The sequence below is a fragment of the Euwallacea similis genome, chromosome 37 (genome assembly GCF_039881205.1).
Source record: "Euwallacea similis isolate ESF13 chromosome 37, ESF131.1, whole genome shotgun sequence".
NCBI classification, from domain to species: Eukaryota; Metazoa; Arthropoda; class Insecta; order Coleoptera; family Curculionidae; genus Euwallacea; species Euwallacea similis.
In genome coordinates this window covers 331718-352578 of record NC_089645.1, presented here as the reverse complement: position 1 = coordinate 352578, position 20861 = coordinate 331718, and the positions used below count along the sequence as shown (strand labels likewise).

At 34.9% G+C, this 20861-nt stretch overlaps 1 protein-coding gene across 2 annotated transcripts in view; it reads right to left on the bottom strand.

Annotated features, from left to right (window-relative positions):
• LOC136418807 (leucine-rich repeats and immunoglobulin-like domains protein 2) overlaps window positions 1–20861 on the bottom strand; it is a 69639-nt gene that overhangs the window by 47830 nt on the left and 948 nt on the right. Inside the window, exon 2 of one of the 2 annotated variants that reach the window (XM_066405026.1) lies at window positions 11696–11723. The exons of the other annotated variant lie outside the window; for it this stretch is intronic. The gene's annotated coding sequence lies outside the window, so the exon portion shown is untranslated. The remainder of the gene's footprint in view (window positions 1–11695; window positions 11724–20861) is intronic. 2 annotated transcript variants of the gene reach the window in all.

Here is a 20861-nt window from a genome sequence, read left to right as displayed (position 1 = left end):
TTAACATGAGTGCAGCCAAGCCCTTGTCTATTCCAGTTGAACTCAGCATACGTTTGATGGCAGCCTCTGATAACTCAATTTGCAATCTAAAGTTACCTTATCGGGAGGCTGTTGGCTCTTTAATTTTTCACTGGCAAGTCAGCAGACCTGACATATGTTTTGCCGTAAATCAAGCGAGCAAGCTCTTTAATAACTGGAAGGACGAACGCTGGTAAACAGTTAAACGGATTTTTCGTTATTTGAAACAAACAATACATTACGCTATTGTTCATTGGAGCACTCAAAACATTGAAGCTATCGGTTACACAGACGCCGATTACGCTGGACGTGTAGATACAAGGAAATCAATCAGCAGATACATCTTCATGCTAGTAAAGGGCCCGATTACATGGAAAAGCCAAAAACAGTCCGTTGTTGCTCAATCAACAACCGAAGCCGAATATACCGGGTGACTCGAGAAGGTGGCTCGCCCTTATAACTTTTTTGTTTTTAAACATAGAAAGTTGGAATTTGGAGGGAAGCTATATGAGAATAGAACCGATTGATTGACATTATTGACGTTTATCTAGCACTTCCGGTTTAACCGGAAACGACATTAAATTTCTATTTTTAAATGTAATGCTTTATAATTTTTTTCTTTTTTGGAATCTAGAGTTCATTTTTAGTTTAAAAATGCGTCATTTCAAAAAATATATATATTTCTTGTGTTTCTTTATGTCGAGCTACGCCAACTAAGTATACGTATTAAGCACAATTTTAGGTCAGAATTAAGGGGAAAAATACTAATTTGTCATTTTATCGATTACTTTTTCGTTTATAAGCAATTTAAATGCCGAAAAACAGTTTTTCCTATTTATCTTCCGTTTTTCAAATGACAACATGATGGCTAATTGCGATTTTCTAGAAGATTATTTTTTCTTCAATTTTTTGATACCAAACACAACGTACATATGTTCATATAGAAATGACTCGTTAATTTATTAAAAACATTCAAATTTAGAAAAAAATACGTTGGCCATGGAATACGTCATGATGACCAATGACAGAATTCCAATGACAGAACAAAAGAATAAAATATTTCTACTTGTAGAAATTGTCTACAGTCACTACAGAACTCTTATGCTAGTTTGTAGGTCCTATAATTTTCGATGAACAGCTAACAAGGGAACGATATTTAAATTATTTTAATGGAGAAATATTGGCTTTTTTAAATAATTTACCCTTATAAGAACGATTTAGCATTTATTTTCAGAATAATAATGCTCCACCACACAATTTTTTTATAGTAAGAAATTTTGTACAGTAAAATTTCGAAAATTAATGGATCGATATTAATGGGCCAATCAAATGGCCACCTAGGTAATTAAATACTAATAATTTAAACCAATTTAAGCGAATAATCTGTATAAACTTTTGTAGATCGCTCGATTTAATATCTCTTGATTTTTTTGCTTGGGGTACACTCACAAGCACAAATTTACACCACTCCTTCTAATAATCGGGAAAAATTAGAAGAAAAAGCTTATAGAGCGATAAATAATATTACCCCAAATCAAGTGGACAACATTATGAGGAAAACTGTTCAAAATGCTTTTGCTCGCTGAGAACAACAAGGTCGTAATTTTGAACATCTTAATTAATTGTTTGTTGATAATCACAAGGATACAGAAATATTCCACGATTAACGTATTTTTTTCTAAATTTGAATGTGTTTAATGAATTCTGTTCATTTCTAAATGAACATATGTTGTGTTTGGCATTAAAAAATTTAGGAAAAAATAATCTTTTAGAAAATCGCATTTGAAATTTCCATTTGAAAAATGGAAGATAAATGGGAAAAATTGTTTTTCGGTATTTAAATTGCTTATAAAAGAAAAAGTACTCAATAAAATCATAAATTAGTATTTTTCTCCATAATTCTAACCTAAAATTGTGCCTAATACATATACATATATCTCAGTCTAATACGTATATCTCAATGGCGTAGCCCGACATGAAAAAACCAGAAAAAAAATATTTTTTTTTAAATGACGTATTTTTAAACTAAAAATGACTTCTAAATCCCAAAAAAGAAAAAAAATTATAGGACATTATATTTAAAAATTGAAAGTTGAGGTAATTTCCGGTTAAACCGGAAGTGCTAGATAAATGTCAATCAATCGGCTCTATTCTCATATAACTTCCCTCCAAATTTGAACTTTCTAAGTTTAAAAAGGGCAATATATTCGTTAATTATGTAAGTTCAAGTGATCAATTAGTGGATAATTTAACCAAGCCACTTGAAAAGACAATTTTCGAACACTTGATTGATGCTATTATAAGCTATGGAATAAATTTATGTTACTGATATAATAGTGAAATCTACATATTTACTTAAATATCATAAGTTTTGTTTATTATCGAGACAAATTTCATATTAGTGGGAGTGTTAGGATTATAACATAAAGATTATATCTGAAATTTGTGCCGACACAGACCGATAAGGTTTGTCTTCATTTTCCTTGTGAACTGCCAGTTTGGCAATGATCTTATACGATCGCTCAGCCAGCACTGTGTTAACCGATACTCTGCTTCTACTTTTTGCCCAACGCTTTTTTTTTGTTTTTTTGAAGTTAGTCGTCTTAAAGCTTTGATCCCATAAACTTGATTTTGTTCGATAAACACTTATAACGAAATTCAAAGAAGGAATTTCATTTTTAACAGCATGACATTAACTATAAATATTTTACGTATCATATCTCCCTCGGGATATCTTCTTTAGCGCCATTGAGGAGATGAAGGGAAAGGTGGAGCCAGGCTTGTTTGATCTCCACGACATCCACAATCAAACCAAAACACTTCCTATAACTCCAGCTATGTATGTGCAATTAATGTAAATCCTGAAAATCTCATTCGTTTACTTGTTATGCTTCTATTGTTATTACCATGTGCAGGTATTTGTACATAAGCTGTGAATATATTACTCTAACTAAAAATATTCAATTCTGAAAGAAATTGAAAATTTCTATTCAAAACCTGAATTCAAATCGTGCTCATTCATTTTCTCATTTTAGGAACAGTGCATAGAAACTCTTCATTGGGATATACAAAGAATATGTACATTCTAAAATAGGCATTGAATTTTGTGCTATCTCTTGAAAACTGCCGCCTGAATGGCAACACAGATATGAATTTATGTCATTCCTCACGGCTTACGCCACATGCATCTTACAATTCAAAACGTACCAACACTGTGAATACATTTCCCACATCTCTTGTGCAAAACATGGAACGAGCAGCCTCAAAACAGGCCGCATTTATCTATGCGGGTCCATTATACTAAAAAATTTATCATCATGGATATGCATTTCTTCCCGGAGCGCAGGTACATTGAAAGTGTTCACTTAACTCTGGACAAACTCGACGACGAGGTCTTGGTTTATGGTAATTTAATGGGCCAGCTATATGGGCTCTTGGATTTATGTATCATTGATGGAGCCGGAGTTCCAATTCGGATTTTATGGGGCAGATCTGGAATTGATTTATGCCTTACGCAAGTCGAAACATAAAAGGATATACATCGACATTAACTGCACTATTGAGCCCTTTTATTGCCATATGCAGATCGCAAAGCAGCAGCGGATACTGCAAACATTTGTCTCAGTTTTCACATTGTTCCGTTGAATAATTTATCGCGATGGCCATACAGATTTTCATCGAAAGCGGGAAAAATTAATGTAAATTTTTAGTGAAAAAGGGAAACATTTTGTGATTTATTGAACAGCTACTGCATTCTCATGAAAAAAAATATTGGAACAAGAGTGAAAGTCACAGCGACTATATGAATATTGAGTGTTTCGAATTCAATTGTGGCGTTGGTGGTATTTGAAATATTGAAGGTGGAGGCGTTAAATGGAACACAGGCATTTATTATTTGCTAAAAATCGCCCAATTTGCTCTTTGGCCTTTAGGGCGTTTACATCACTTAGAAAGCTGGTGTAACGATACCTCAACCAGTATAGATTCACACTGGGCTTAAAGCAATAGAGCCTAAGGAGAATCTTTCCGCTCATCATCTCTCCATACAAATTTGTAACATCATTAATATTATAAATTTACATGATCTTTTTAAAATTTTTCAGCTTTTCATCAATTTCCATGAGTCATCATTATATTAATTTTCTGCCCCATGGACCCTGCAGCACCGCTGAAAGATGAGATGTTGAAAAACCTAAAAAAAGTACTGAATGACTGATATATCAAAACCCAGAACAATGCTCGATAAATTAGACAAGAACGGGAAGAATAGAGCTAATGCATGAAGATAACAATCTGGAGAAAGCTCTGTCAACAAATCGGAGGATGAGAAGGATTTTCGTGAATTGAATTCATTAATAAATTAACTTCTATATCGCATCGATTTTACGTTCGCAAATATACAGGGTGGTGCACTTTTTTCTAGCAGGGCTTAACAATCGGTAAAAAAACTTATTTTAAGAAGAAAATTTCATATCAACATAGGCCCATAAACGCTTCATTTTAATGATACCGGGCGTTAAAAGCTAAAAAAAATTCGATAATTTTTTATAATAATCCAACTTCTTGAGATATTTATACTAAATTTGGTGTGCAGTATTACATGTATGCTACCATATTCAGTAATAATATCACGGTCCACGAGCAAGTGCCGGCCCCAGTGCCGGAGTTGTGGGGTTTTACTACTACAAAATTCAATAAATTACTAATACGGTCCTGTCTAAAATCAAATTTCAATTTTTTTTCTAAATGAGTAATTTATTCTCTACGAAAAATGTCTCTTGACATCTGACTCAATTGCACAACAAATTCAATAAGAAAAAAACTAAATTAACAAATTCTCCCGACTTACTCCCGTTGGACTTTTTTGTTTGGGGATTTTTAAAAGAACAAATATATGCAATTCCTGTAGAAACAAGGAAAGAACTTATTGACCGCAATAGAGATGCGTGCACTGAATTTAGAAATCATAATTTAATTGGTATTCTTCGATCCATTAGATGTCGGTATGAATTATGTGTGCAACAAAATGGTTCATATTTTGAACACCTACTTTAAATTAAGTGGATTTTTGTAGTTATTTTTCGCTTTTAATTATGCAATATGTATCATTAACAATAATAAATATTTTAGACAGGACCGTATTAGTAATTTATTGAATTTTATAGCAGTAAAACTCCACAACTCCGGTACTGGTTGCTCATGGGCCGTGATATTATTAGTCAATATGATGGCATACAATGTGATGCTGTACACCAAATTTAGTTTAAATATCTCAAGAGGTTGAAGTATTATAAAAAATAATCGATTTTTTTAAAAGTTTTCAAAACAACGCATTTATGGGCCGAAGTTGGTATGAAATTTTCTACTTAAAAAAAGTTTTTTTATCGACTGTCAAAGTCCTGTTACAAAAAAGTGGACCACTCTGTACAACTCTGCTTACAAAGTTAAATGTCAGAAAGCTCGAAATGGGTATTCGTAAACTAATCGATGGAAGTTACGCTTCCCATGAAGGTTACTGATGAGTTAACAAGCGAATGTGCACAAGCCGCAGTAGAACGACGAAGATTGGAAATCGCAGTGGATTTTTCAAGTTCACAAAATATTGAGTTAAATTATGTCTCTTCGTGAATTCGAGCATACTCTCCTTATTGCGAAATACGCGAAATTTCCTTTTTGGCAAATAAGAGAGTGCTTCTCCCCGCGTACGTAAACGAAACGAAAGTTTCCCATTTTGACGTAAACTCAAGTTAATTATGATCTTTTACATCCACGGCCTGGTAGCTTTAAACTTCAAAGATAAAAATTAAGTTTATAGTTTACAAGTTGTAGTAAGTGCACTGCTTAAACACTCTTTAATCGTGAAGTATGTTAACCTATCAAGATTAGATTAGATATAGATTAGAATTAGTGAGACGAGGTTCGTTTAAGGGACAAGAGGAGGGAGTTAACGCAATACGAAACAAGGGAAATAAAGTACCCCATTGTTGTTGCTGGTCTCACTAGGTAACTGACTTATTAAACGACGGTACTGGTTTTTGATTCTGTCCCTAGTTACGTAATAAACCGACTAGTTTTCATTACAAAATTGTCACTTCACACGTTCATACACATTAAAAGAGACGTATTGTTATGGATCTGAGATATAGAAACTCTTGAGATACAGAAATGAATAAATTACACATAGTGTTAGTGTTTAAAAAACCAGTGCGGAACTAAAATCTCCCTGTATATAAATTACTCTAGGGCGGCTTCGAGCCCCATGCATCGCTTACCTCGTTTTGAAGTTTCTGCAGAATACCAATTCTTCTTATAGAATAGACTGAAAATTAAATTATAAATTAAACTGTAAATTACATAAAATACTGAGGATTATCTGGGAATTCAATATTGAAACAGACGTGTGCTGAACCTAAAATTAAGTACATCCTGGAAAGTCGTATAATCGTATTCTTCAATTTTACACGTTCTTGCTACATCTCAAGAAATTCTACATGGAATTTCGATCGAGATCCAGAGCTAAACTCGAGATTAATTACCAAGTTACATTTTCCTCCACGTTCATTAATTAATACAATTTTCCACTCGGTCGTACAATTTTGCTAAACGTATTTTCTTAGCGTAAACGTCAAATGGATCAAATGCTGTGAATATAAGATTTATACATGTGAATGGATTTGGACTCCATTAACAGTAAATGGGGATCGTCTCTTTGAAAAAAAAAACAAATTCATTTTAATAAAAATAACACATATGGAGATATTGGAATATCCAACAAAGGGGCGGTTTTGGGCTCCCTTTGAAGAGAGGGTCTGATTTGAATTTGAAAGCATTTGCGTGACAAAAATTCGAGGATCTGGCGAGAATTCGAGGCAATATATTAAATACTTTCCGAGGTTAAGGCATCCCTCAACACAATGTGGTACATAGGGAAGTATGTGAAAATTCAACCGATTTATTCCTCAGACATTCATATCCATTAGCCAGTATTCATAGTTCATTTAAAGATTATTGACAGACATACGTTTTGATATTCAACACCTGCTCTCTGTACTATTAGTTTAATAGATTCTCGGCCTTTTGTTAAAACCTTCCAACGTCAATTTTCACTTTTATTTATTTTTTCACTAAACCAATTTTTCGCTTGCTTTAATTCATGTTGCTTTTGACATGGATTCGCCTTTCGACTCCGAATTTCCTTTTGATATTAAATGGCCTCTGCTTTGAAAAGGGTCGATATTATATTTATTGTCAGAGGATTTATTGCGGTATAAGAATTAAGGGGGTTTTCCTTAAGCCGGGATACGTGTTATGTTTTATAGTCCTAATAAATGGCTCTTCTCCATATGCCCAGTCCTCTCTCGTAAACCCAATGAACCCATAACTGATTTGATTATGAATTGCACTTTTTCACACAGAACGATTTCCGTATCCACGATTTTTAATTGCAGTGCTAGATTAGTTTTATTGATGTTCCATTCTGTTTAAAATTACAATAAATTGCAGGAATAATAATTGTAGCCACGTGTCTGCCCTGGATGCCGCAAGGCAGGAAATTTGAATTTAGAGAGTCTTTGCATGGCTGGCCGCTGAATTTAAAACTTTAGCTATGTTTCTTGAGAATCGGTAAGTCTCTTCATTCCACCTTTTGTTCGAGTTTTTAATTACGAAAGTAATTCAAATAAAGCTTCCATACACGATGTGGATTAATAGTTCATGGAATGAACTTCAAATTGAGTTCTGTAGGTTGGATTTGTTTTTGTGTTTCTTTCAGATTCTTATCGGGATAAGGATGTGTTTAAAGTTGTTTTCGAGGTTTGTACAGCCGTAATAATAAATATATTTTCCTTGTCTAACCAAATCGAGCGATCACGTAAATTATACGTATAAAGTACCCACCAACTCTCTAAGCACTGAAGAATGAATACTTTGCTGCAAATTCCATGGAAGTTTCACTAAATCAACCAAAGCCTAAGTGCAATTTACTTGCAACCTCTAAACTGATAGAAGCTCTGCCTTTAGATCATCTTAGACATTCATCCATTATCACTATACACATCCCGTCTTCCCTTCTTTACGTTTTGACAGAGAATAAATGAAGGCCATGGGGGATCATAAAAGCGCCTAGTGCAGCACTTTTATTTCCTTTCTCCATGGAAAATGCCGCCATCTAATATAAAATAAATGCTCCCTTAGTAGCGGGTAACAATGCCCATGAAGCTCGAGGTTTAAATAATTACCAAGGTAATTGTCATAAATTTGAATGAGCTGTCTAATTATTACTCGGGTGCTTCGTGATATATTCATTTGGAATGGAAATGCAGGCAAATAAATACCTGCCGCGCAAGCTCTTGGGCACTTTGAGGAATTAACACCATCCACTCCAGCCACTTTTAAGTGTTAATGCTGCAAGGTGTGTTTAATCATCTACAGCTTTTCAAAGCTTACACTCATAATATTATAATAACGCAGTAATTACTTTCCAGGATAGCGGAAAATAGAATAAATTTATGAAAGCCTCAGATGCATCGAAGCAAAATTATCCCCGAACCTCATCCAAACAAACACGATTTTACACTTGCCACTTATACTCAGTCGGAACATCATAACATTGTTATTTAAGCTAAAAATAACTTAATTGGAGATAATTTAAACATTCAAATTGGGCCGCAAACCTTCATGTGGCTGACTGATTTCCCCAAATTGAGAAATAACGTTTTCGATGTGGGTTGTTTGAAGTATCATTCCGGCAGGGACTCGAGTTTAATTTGAATAATTAAGAGAAGTAAACATTAAAGAAATAACGTTAAATTATCTAATTATTTGTAGCACCAAATTCAATAATGTGGACAATTTATGTAAAAAGGGTGATTGATATAATGGAGATGGGTAGAAGAGTGGCACTTAGTTTTATAATTCAGTATAGGAATTAGTTGTATGAGATGGTGAGTAACATCGAAGTGGTTCTTGATGATGTTTTGGATTAGATAAATTATTCAAGTCTGATATACTAGTGCAGAAGAATATTCCGCATGGAAAGTCATCCTTAAAGAGTGCAAGTTCCATAATACGCCACCTCTAGAGACAAACAGGAAATTTGATAAGAATTATAAAAATCTGAAATAGAATATTATTCGGTTCAAAGAATCAGATCAAGCAAATATAGGTTTACAAGAACAACATTTTTAATTAAAATGAAATCAAATCTTTCTTCAGAGTAAAAAATATAAAAAAACTAAACGTTGTACAAGATTGACGAAAATAACCATTTATTTGTTTCCATCATGTATTCTCCCTTAAAAGAATGAACATGAAACCGCTTGGATTATTATTAGATATACATATAAAAGCTCAACGTTCTCCTAAGCAAACGGACCTGGTTTCAAACATCCTCAGCGGATTAAGTTGCTTAAAAAAATATTTATAAATTAAAATGTCGTATCATTATTGAAAAAATTTGAGATGATTAATGCAACCTTTGGTTTAACTCTCCTCATCGATAATATTTATATAAACATCTCCATCGGCAACAAAGAAATAATTTCTCTAATTGCGGGTCTGAATACATTTTTCTTATAAATAAGTGCCACGTTATTAGAGCGAAATGGAAAAGCAATTTATTTTATCAACAATCTGTCCATGACTCCTGTTAAACCCATAATTCTAGCCTTATGTCTCGCAATGTTCCAACAGGCTACTTAGGCTATCATTATTTTTCTATTAACTACAAAACGTGTACATAAGTGTAGGATCACGTCCCTTGTAGATAGGCGTTACTTTTAAGCTGGATATATGTTAGATAGTAGGAATTCTTTAAGATTGTCATACCCTTGGGGTACGACCCTGGTGGGCATTAGTTGGGGTATGGGAACTTCCCATGCCGTGCCTTGTCGGTGTTGGAAATCCGCGCAATAAACCGGGTCGGCATTGGAACTGCCTGTAATATACTTTGTCGGCATTTGAATTGTCCTTGATAAATTTCGTTGGCCCTATAGTGGCAGTTCCAATTCCCAGCTTAAGACGTAACGGTTTGATGCGGCGGGTGGTGCAGATGGCACCCTAGCCAAGATACGCCCATGGTTTATCACCATGGGTTTTAGTATTTAAGATTTTGCAGGGCATGTACAAGCTCTCTTTTCTTCTGGGTTCAGTTGTCGTTGATAACTCAGAAGTCACGTCCGCGCTCGCTAAACTCTCTAAGTTACTTTATTCTCTCTTTTGTTCACTTTACATTAATAAACGCATACTTATAGTCCTTTCCTATCTGTGATTTCATTATAAGATATAAACACCATCCTATATCTACAGTAGTATCAAAACCCGATACTACATAAGTCAACATTAAAGATATAGAAGTCACAAAGTTGAAGTGAAGACATATTCATAGATATGAATCAGGAAAGCTTCACTTTACAAACCATCGAACAAGCACAACGCTTTTGCTCTATAATGCAGGCATTTCACCTTCCTAGAGGTTCCTCTTTAGGTTATAAATTAGTAAATTAGCTGAAAGTTAATTGCCATGAAATTGCTGAGAATCAAAGCTGGTTTAATTCGGAGTTTCAGCACGTGTAAGGCGCCTTTAAAATTTATTTTAATTTTTAACGCTATTTAATTGGATATTAAAGAAATGGGTATTGAGATAATTTATTAAAAATGTAAGCTCATCTTTGAAAACAGCAAAGATTTTCAAGAAAAAGGGGAGGTTGGCAAATCTTCAGCCTGAATTTCAATACTTGGAAAGCGAGGGAAAGCCGGCAAACGGTATAAAATCACACAAGCCTGGGTTAAATTTAATAAAATTAATTTGGTATTACCCGTAAGTAGTAACAATGAGACAGACATTATCCCCCAAACACCAATTTTCCACTAACTTAATCACATTTCGTTATAAATAACGTAATAACAACAATATTCTACCTAAAACCAAAATAATTTTTTTGAGGTTATGTGAAACCTACGAAAGAGACATCTAAGCGAGCAATCTACAACATTATCATCCTTTCTCTCTCCGAGTTACTCAGCCCGGGAACGCGAGACAAGGACACATATAGGATTTCAGCACATCGGCTCCGAAGGCATACTGACGTCCTTATTTAGCTTCCCTCTCGACCTGTCTGCTGACTCTGTCTTACCTGCAGCGACCGACTGACACATATTGCTTCGTGGAAATCTCTTTTTTTTAGAAGACTAATAAAACAATGGAATGTCTGGTATGTGTACTGGTTCGGGGAAGCCGGACATAACCGGTTTGCCGGAAGGAATTTAGGTCAGTGGGTGAGCGACTGGCACACATTACTTCCGGGAAGTCTCCTTTCCAGTAGAAAGAATAACAAAACGTGACCTTCATTGAATTTGAAGGTCATTTAAAAACAATTTTGAATTTTTTAAGAGAACGAAAAGAGATAAATACATAATATTATTGAAATTAGCTTAAAGAGGCCTAACTGATGAGCACGTAAAGTACACGTGTCCCATCACATTAAATTAAAATTGAATTTCTACATCAAAATTGGAGAGTTGTAGGGAAAATCGTGATTATCCGGCGAATTGCCCCTAGAAATCTACATAATAATAATCTTTTATTTGCTTTTAAGTCAATAATCGCTATGATTACATAACAATGAAATCATGGCCACAATGTCCATGTTTAATAAAATATAAATTTTTCACTGCTTACCAGAGAAAAAAATCCAGCTCTCTGCCATCTGAAATAAAACGATACATCATTAGACAATTGCGCACAACATGGTATTAACAATGAAATTACTTATAGCTCAAACTCTATACTGGAAGTTTTATTTTCCTTCGCTTCACTGAAGTTCCGAACTTGAACTAAAGTTAACACTACATTGAGCTTCCACGCTGAATGCAAGATAATGCCGCAAGCCATATTCCATGTTATAACCTATGCAGGTCCCTGCTTGAAAGGGCTTGTGCCTTGAGGGCTGTATTAGGGGTATTAAAACTTCATTAAAGCTATGATTGGGTCATTATGATTGACTTGAAGGTTTCGCCATTGTTGGTTGCTTTTAGTACGTACTTAACCAAATACTGGATTTCCAGACGATATTACCTCACCAAGTGCCTACATAAATTATAACACATTAAGTCTTGTAATGCCAACATTAATTATCCTAGGGAGGTTAAGCGTATTGGTGTAGGTGCCCTAAAGCTTTCATAATGATTTATTGGCTGCAGGTATAATAATAAAGGCTGCATTCGAGTATTATCACTGCTGTCTACAAGTTATAACAAATAACCCTTTTCGACTTTTCAGGAAATGAAAATGGCAAAATTCCTATTTGCCATTCAAACTCAGTCCGACAAAGGACTGTCCGGAATTGAGCCAGACAATAATGGTTTTGCCCATACAAGTCGTATCGAGAGCGAAATTTTCCAAATTAAATAACCTAGAGAGAGCTTTATAGCTACTTAGCTTCTCAAGTCAGCTCATAACGGTCTGATATATTTGTGAGCTTCGTAAATAATCGAGAGGTAAACACGTTATTGGTACCTTCAATAACGTCATCCGTATTTTGCTATTATGCCTCGTTATTTATGAGAAATGCTTCTATGAGAGTTTATCCAACAGAGTTGATTATTATTTCCTTCAATAGATTTTAAATGAACTTTATAGATAAGTTCAAAGATAATATTTTGAGATTTCAGTAAGAGGAAAAATTTCACCACCCCGTGGCTAATAGCAGAAGCGGCAGACTCAAAGTAGGTTCGCATGGTCCAGGAAAATCAGAATTAACAAAAAATAGTACCTATTTAGAAATATTTCCTAAATAGGCACATTTTCCGCGACGATGGGATCAAAGAAATCTATTCCCATGATTCCTATTTTATCGCCTTTATAGGACAAAAATAGAGCTGAGGAGACAAATAAGGAAATTTGTGAGATAAAAAGATGAAGACGTGTTAGAAATAAATTCCACTCGTTTTACTAAAAGCAACTGGTTAATATTACAGCCCAAACGTGACTGCGTTGCCGTTGCCTGTTCATTCAGGGGCTGCCTAATGAAAGTTTTAATTAAATTCGCACCAAAAAATAATGAATTAAACGAAAACCAGATAACTTTTGAGTAATACAGAGTATCCACACACCCAAGCTGTTAATTCAATGAATTAATTATACATATTGTACAGTTAAAGCGGAAAACTTCCATATTCATAAGGGTAAAACTATTTGATGTCACGAGGGGCAAGTGAGTTGTATTTTGTTTGATGATTGTGCAAAGAGATTTTCGCAGATAATTCACACACTATTTATTCATATGTCTCCAAAAAATAATAAAAAATATTATTATAATATAAATAAATATAGACTTTTTTAAAATTGGCGTTTGAAAAGTGTGCAACGCCGCTTTCCCATATGAGTGAGTAAAGTATGGGTTACTTCCTACTATTAGATTACGGTGTGGGATTTTTAAGATTTTCTTTGTATTTTCTATGGGTCTTTTTCTGTGCAATGCTAAAAAAAAGTTAAATAACGCCTTAAAAGGCCTTGCTGCCGTTACGCCCCCCATTATCCATTAACATTGTAAACACTAATAATCCGTCTTCCTTTAAGCTTAAAAAAACCGCCACAGCCATTTGCACTTTTCCAATTTCTACCACTGCCGTTTGTTTATCCAGCTTTCCATCAATTTGGTAACATTTTCAATTACACTAGACAATTCTGTAATTATAATTTAGCGTGAGTCAGCTCGGTTTTTCAACTAATGGAAAGCTATAGTTGGATAAGGGCCGATTGTTTGATAAAATTAATGACGATTGGGGCACGAAAGCGGGGGAGATGGTAACGTACGAAACGTGGGGCTGTGGGTTCAACAGTAGATCGGCTTTTTGTTCGAGCTGTTAAATAATTGTTTACGTTTGTCGGGTCATTTGTAATAGAACGGTGATTAATGTGAGATTTGAGAAACAGATCCTTGAAAGTTGTACAATACCAAATTTCCCTTTTTATTATAGGAACCGATACTGTCAAGTTAAAACATTTTTAACAATTTTTCCTGTAATCAATCGATGAGGGTTTTGTTGATAAATTACCGTGGAGTGAATGAACTGTTCGTAAAAAGAGAATTGAAAAACCCCTGTTGGTTTGATTTTTATAATAGCGCAGGGAGGAAAAAGTGTAATCGAAATGGATTTCTGATGCAGTCGTGGTTGAACAAAAAATATCGCATACAATTTCTACAAAACGACTATTCCTTACCCCTACTAGCAGCATTTCGTGCTCATTATATAATAGAGTATTTCGCAAGGGATATTTTCTGACGCCTCAGGCCAATCACATCAACTTGCCAAGGTTAGAATATTCCTGGAAATGGAATTTAAGCTATAGTCAGTATTTATGCAATCCAGGTGATGTTACTAATTTAGATAAGCGAAACTACGAACTCAACTTATTCTCCCTTTCAAACAATTATGCATGTATGCATGTATTAATGAACCCATCTCACTCTTCCATTTTTATGGATTTTCAAATGCGAAGCCCTATCGAAATGGGCAGCAGATCGACGTGACTATTGACTTAAATTAACCCGAAGAAACCCTAACTTGGGACTGTTTGTCGACAGAAGGGGATGCCCACTAAACACCTTTCCCGTTCATCACCCTGGATCCGCACCGAATCTGCATAAGAAGTCAAGAAAATTTTCGTTTCCAAAGTGCAATTCCCAAGCAATCGAGTTTGAGGTGAATCGTCGATATTCCATGTTGCGTTACTAAATCGCAAGTAATTTATTCTTTCGCATGAAAAATATACCTTCATTTTTGGCGATACATGAGTGGAAAAAATACAGAAACACCCTCTTTTATTATTTGCTGTCGTTCCGGTTCATGTATCTCGAATCTAAAGTAGGAATATTCCAGTCGACTGATGGGGAGGGTCGAAAATACGAGTTACACGCCACGTAAATTATTTCCCGAGGGAGCCAAATCTAGGCAGGACTTTTTGAAATATCCCTAACATTAAAAAGCAATATCAAAATAATAAAAATTTGATCCTACCGTGCGTTAGTCGCAAACGAATACTAGTATAAATTACGGGGAATTTCACGCTTGAAGCCATGGAAAGAGGTAAAATAAATCCATATAACATACCAATAAAGGCATAACAACAGCAGGAGCCCCTATTTTCCATTAAACTCCCATTTCCACACGAACAGCCATTCGGTTTCCATCATCGCCGCCACGACTAAATATTCAAAGTCAAATTCGCATATAAATAAGTCACATGAACCGCACCCCCAGTACCCAATTTCCGACGCAGGGTTGAAACATTATTTCTCACGCAAATAGGGTGAAATTAGGGTCTTCAATTCTTAGTTTGCTCATCACTTTTCATTTCATATTACTTCCGTCGTTAGTGATGAGGCAACATTTAGTTACACCATACGCATTACCATCATGTAATATTTCAGGGTTGGGGGGATCGATAAAACTCAGGTGGGCTCGTCGCCATTTAGCATTTGTAATGGGAACATTTTGTTTGTTTGAAGTTGCTGCTAATGAGAATTGCTATTGTGACCAGCAAAGTGCTTTGCAAAGAAAAATGTTTCTCGTTGCATTGTTCGGAGGAGCCAGTCTAAAAATAAGTCAACGTAATCCAGAAGAATATTTTCCATTTTCCGGGATTTCAGGATTAACTTCCTTCAGCAAGTGGACATTTCATTAATAAACTGACCCCGTTTCCATTTTCACATGACTAATGTGAATCTAATGAGTACTTAAACCACAAAGGAAAACGTTCGGACAAAAATGTTGCTTAATGTTTTTTTAAATATACCATGAAGCTATTATAATTATTCACAAGAATACAAAGAAAGATCAGTTTATACCTTGTTTGCAATTCAAATTTCCGCTCATTCCAGACCAGTTATTGCGTTATTGTGTAAGTTTATCATAGGACCCTGTTAAAGGATAAGGTCGGGCTTTCGTGCTATGTAAGTTATTGTGTGTGTACACGGTTTAGTATCTGCAGAAAATTAGAGATAGAGGGAAAGCCATTAATTTACTGGAGAGACGTGTTTCTGGATTCCTCTACATTATACGAGTTTTATTCGATTCCGGAAAAGACATGATATTTTCCATATCAAGATTATTTTTCAAAGACGTTTTAACATAAAATATTAAGTTTATTTTTCTAGGAAGTTGTGCACGAATGGCTCCCTTATATCGATTTTCTAATGAGTCTTTCAAAAATATTCTTGCCAAATTCACTGTTTCATTATTCATGGCAAGAACTTAAAGTTTTGTTACGCACAAATGGATAAAAAACTGTTTGTCTACATCTTAGTTTCCATGGCAGATACTGTGAGTTTACGACCACAGGGTGCTGCTACGTTTCTACGCTCACGGCAACGGATCCTAAAGTTATGATAACACCCATCGCTCTTGACATCAATTCCTAAGGTACAAATAAGGTCTGTTAATTTGCTAACCGTTTTTATATAAATGGCAAGATATAATGTTATTCCATTTGCATGCAGAAAAAAAAATCACTTGTAAATGTTGTTAGATTCAGAATAGATACCCTCTGTTTCACATCGGACTTCAACATTCCACCACGATCATAATCTCATTCTTTCAGCTCTTTACACGTAAATAACTATTTTAAGAAGAGTCTAGAACTCTAGGACGGGTTTTTATACCTTGATTGATCGTCGTCCTATTCTCAGGTACATATAGCTATATAGGTGAAGTTGATGGATCAGTGTTATGCTGAAAGTAGAACTATTAGACTGCTTTTTATAATTATAAATAGCTGTTAAGAATTTTTGCACAATAAGGTAGAAAATTCGAAAACCTCCGTACGAAATAATTGGACTCAGACCCCGAACAAACCTGAGAATAATTGTTTAGAGTTAACGAATTAGGTCAGGTCAAAGTAACTTTACGGCAAAAGTTAAGATAGTTAAGTATCGTGTGGAGTTTTTTAAAGTATGAAAAATCAGAACGTTTTAAAATAAAAATCTAATCAAACATTCTAAAGAAACTTTCAGCATAACGATAATAAAATATTACTGGGAACTTTATTTCGATCCTCTAGAACCGACCAAACTAAACGAGAATACTTCAAGAAGACCATTATTAACGTTAATTCAGCCTATTCAATGAACACTCGAAAGGTACTTCTTTCAATACGTTTTCAGATTATCAAGAAGTATCACAAATTAAGAAGGGGCTAAATCTGACTAAACCAACTTAAGGAATGATTTTCGTCAGTATTATGCCCTTCATCCCTAAACGTAGGGCTCTCATAATGCTCTTCATTTAGCTTTTTCTTTAGGATAGAGACGTTCATCAGTCAGGTTCTCATACCACCAGCATTGATTCCGTGACGAAATAAAATGGATTTCAACCACATTACCGCGACTTCTTGGTACTTATGCCATTATTTTACTATATATTTAAGCAAAAAACTTTCTCAACGTTGTTAATGGACATTTTAAGAGGATCATTAATAGGTGTACTTTTTGGAGCACGAAACTGCACTTTGCTTAAGTGTTTCTTATAAATCCTTTGAGTGCTTCACAAGCAGACGACATAAATTGAAGGCCTAAACTAACAGTAACAGTTAATCTGTACTTCACAACTGCAAATTATCCCTTATCAGTATTACCAGACTGCTAAGGTGGACCGGGTTTTTATATAAAGGTGTGCGAATAGGTTTTCCCGTGTATCTGTCCAGCCATGTGCAATGTCTATCAATAGGTGTCATTAGACATCATCAGCGGGGAATATTCTGGCTCTATATTATAGAATCAGGCCCTGTTTTGGGAAAGATCACCCCCTGAAAATGACATCAAAATGACTTGGTGTGTAAACTGAAAAGCACCTCTTTTAGTTAATAGCAGTAGTTAGTAAGGGAAAGTAACAAAATCTTTTATTAAATATCATGGGAATAACCTGCTTCATTACACTCAGACGTAAATACTAACGGCACTACTAAAGGCACTAAAAGTGGTGGGTCAAGAAAATCACGTAGGAAAAACTGTAAGAAAATTTTATGAATTCAGAGTTATACACTACAAATATTAAATAGTTTTTTTTAAGTCGTTCTCATTCGAATTTGCAATTGATTCTCTAGGGACGTTGATTGTAACGTAAATTGTTACGTTACAAACAATGCAGAACCCTATCGATCCATATTTACTGAGTTTTTCGTTCTCTTGTTGAATGGCGTCATTTAGTGGAGGAAACTTTCGATGATCAAATAATTTCACGTAATGGACCTGTGAATTAACTTCTACAATGGTGGGATAGAACACCTAGAGATTACATTCTGTGGGGGTATGTGAAGTCACTAGTCTATTTCGCCAAACGACAAGTGCTGGAAAGTTATTTTATTTTACCTCTAACAGTAAACGCTTTATATATTATTATATGAGCTTTTTAAGGTAACCGTTATTCCCTAAGGGATATTTTTACGTTCCGACTCATAAGCGAAAGGCGCAAGTTTCCCGAGAGAATAATGGCCATAAAAAGCCAATATAATATCATTTGTCCGCTGCCATTATCCATTACCAACGATCCATTACCAACGTCTATTGGAACGTAAATAGTATTGAAATGTATCTTGATTTGAAATTAAATTGATGATTAAGTAGAAGCTCCCGTTTAATTCACGCAACACAATCAGCAGCCAATGTTGACTAAGATTACTATGTTGTGCGCCATAATAAGGGAGCAGGTTGTCACGGCAGCGGGATTAAAGACTTTATATCCCGCACATCTTTCATTATTCCCTATGAGCTATGTGACTCCTATTTAACAATAGTGAACGCTAACACAAAGTTTAGTTTTTTACGCTGATGAAATTTATGAATTTTCTGGGATTTAGAGTGCCATAAAGTTTGAAAAATATAGGTCAAGCTGATTGATTTTCAGTTGCTTAAAGAGTGAAAACTTGAACCAGTTAATTTCGTAGAGCGATGAATATAAAAGGGATATTTGTTGAGAGCAAACATTTCAAGAAATCAAATCAGTTCAGGTTTCTTTTTTCTTTCGAGTTGGATCAACATATTTCAATCTATGTTTCGTGGCAAAGCTGAGAGCCAATTTAATCAAGTCAGAATATTTAACGCAAATCGGCGAATTTACTGGGTCTACTTTAGAGCGAAAAAGAATAAGAGTTCTCTAACATTTCAATATCATTCAAAACGCAAAGCCGAGTATAAGAGGCAATTTTTTGTATAAATTACCTCAAGACATCTGAATTCTAATGCTAAATTTGATGTGCTTGTGAAGGAAGAGGAGAAACACTAAATGAGCAAAGCGCATAAAATTTACAAAAAGCATGAGAAACTCTAACGTAGAAATCATCGATCGCCAGAAACTTAAATTAACCAGAATGTGAGTGTTTGGATTGTATCGTTCTTCACATGGATTTAAGTCATGAGTTTTCCAGCATTACGACACAAGATGATATCGCAAGGGCTTAAATCAAGCCTTCTTATGAGCACAATTATTTTTCAATATTCAAACTGTTACTAAACACGTCTAATATCTGAATTTGAACTGATTTGAATACCATGGCCATATCTGAGCTCACTTCTAAATTCAGTATCAGCGAATCTTCGCGTGGTTTTCCAAAATTCATCACGGGGGAGCGACGTTTCTTGTCAAAAAGGCTTTGGAAACAAAACAATAACGCCTCGGTTGTCAGTATTAATAATGGCGACCCTGATTTTCCTCCCATTTCGCTTGCGAAATTAACGCATTCCACGTGAAAAAAATTGAAAATGTTTGTTAAAGCTTTAATGTTAATTTGATAGAAACGTAATGAGTACCAGATTGTACCCGGCTGAATATCGGTAAAAATCGAGCTTTTAAAATTCGCTTTGGTTTGCCAGTTCCAGAAATGCCGCGTTGTTTTCGTTGGAGTTTCCGAAGTCACAAGAGCAACGAGCAACGAAGCAGCAAAGGAGTTGAAATTTGGGCTGTTTAGTCATCGGAGAAAAAACTACCTGAAGAATTGATGAAACTTAAATTCTTAATGAACAGCCTCCCTTTAAAGGTATAATTTAATCGCAGGACTTCCCCTTCAAAACCCGTATTTTACCGTAATTGCTTGTAAATATTAAACTGTATAATTTCCCAATTTCCACGGCTCTTTCTCACAGGGCAGCACTGAAACCTTAAACGAACTTAGAAAAGCTTTAACGAACAATGGCGAGAATAAAGTTATTGCCCCTGATCGCTGATGTCCTAAAAAAGCCTTTTACTCTCTATTACCTCCTTTTCACGCAGCAAAACCATCCGGCGCATATTCCGTTACAAATCCTCTTAAAAAATGTACGTAGTCGTCTTTGGTAAATTTTTTCATTTTTTCGAATTGTTTCAGCAATATTGTAAAAAAGTACGTTTGTAGAAGACAAAAGTTTCAAAAAATCAAATCAATTCAGCCTTCTTTTTCTTCCAACATATCTTAATTTATACATTGTCGCAAATATGGCCGACTTAATCAACCCAGAGTATGTAACGGAATTTTCCGAATTTACTAAGTTAATTTTAGAGAAATGAAAGACAAAAGTGTTCTACAAATTGTATGTCGCTTTTGTCCAGAACTATTTAATAGTGACTCCATGTTCACCCCATTAACTGAAATTAAATAGGGCCATATACCGTCAGCTAAAACAATTTTTCTTAAATTCAAAAATCTACTTCAACTTAACTTTTTACTTTTAACTTAATTTGCACTTTACTACGTGGCTGAAAACACCCATTTTTAGAATTCAATTCTACATAAATGACAGATGCCACTCGCGTATCGGGCATAAGTGCTATGATTGGTCAGATGCAACCTAGCTGCAATTGTGCGCATCCAATCA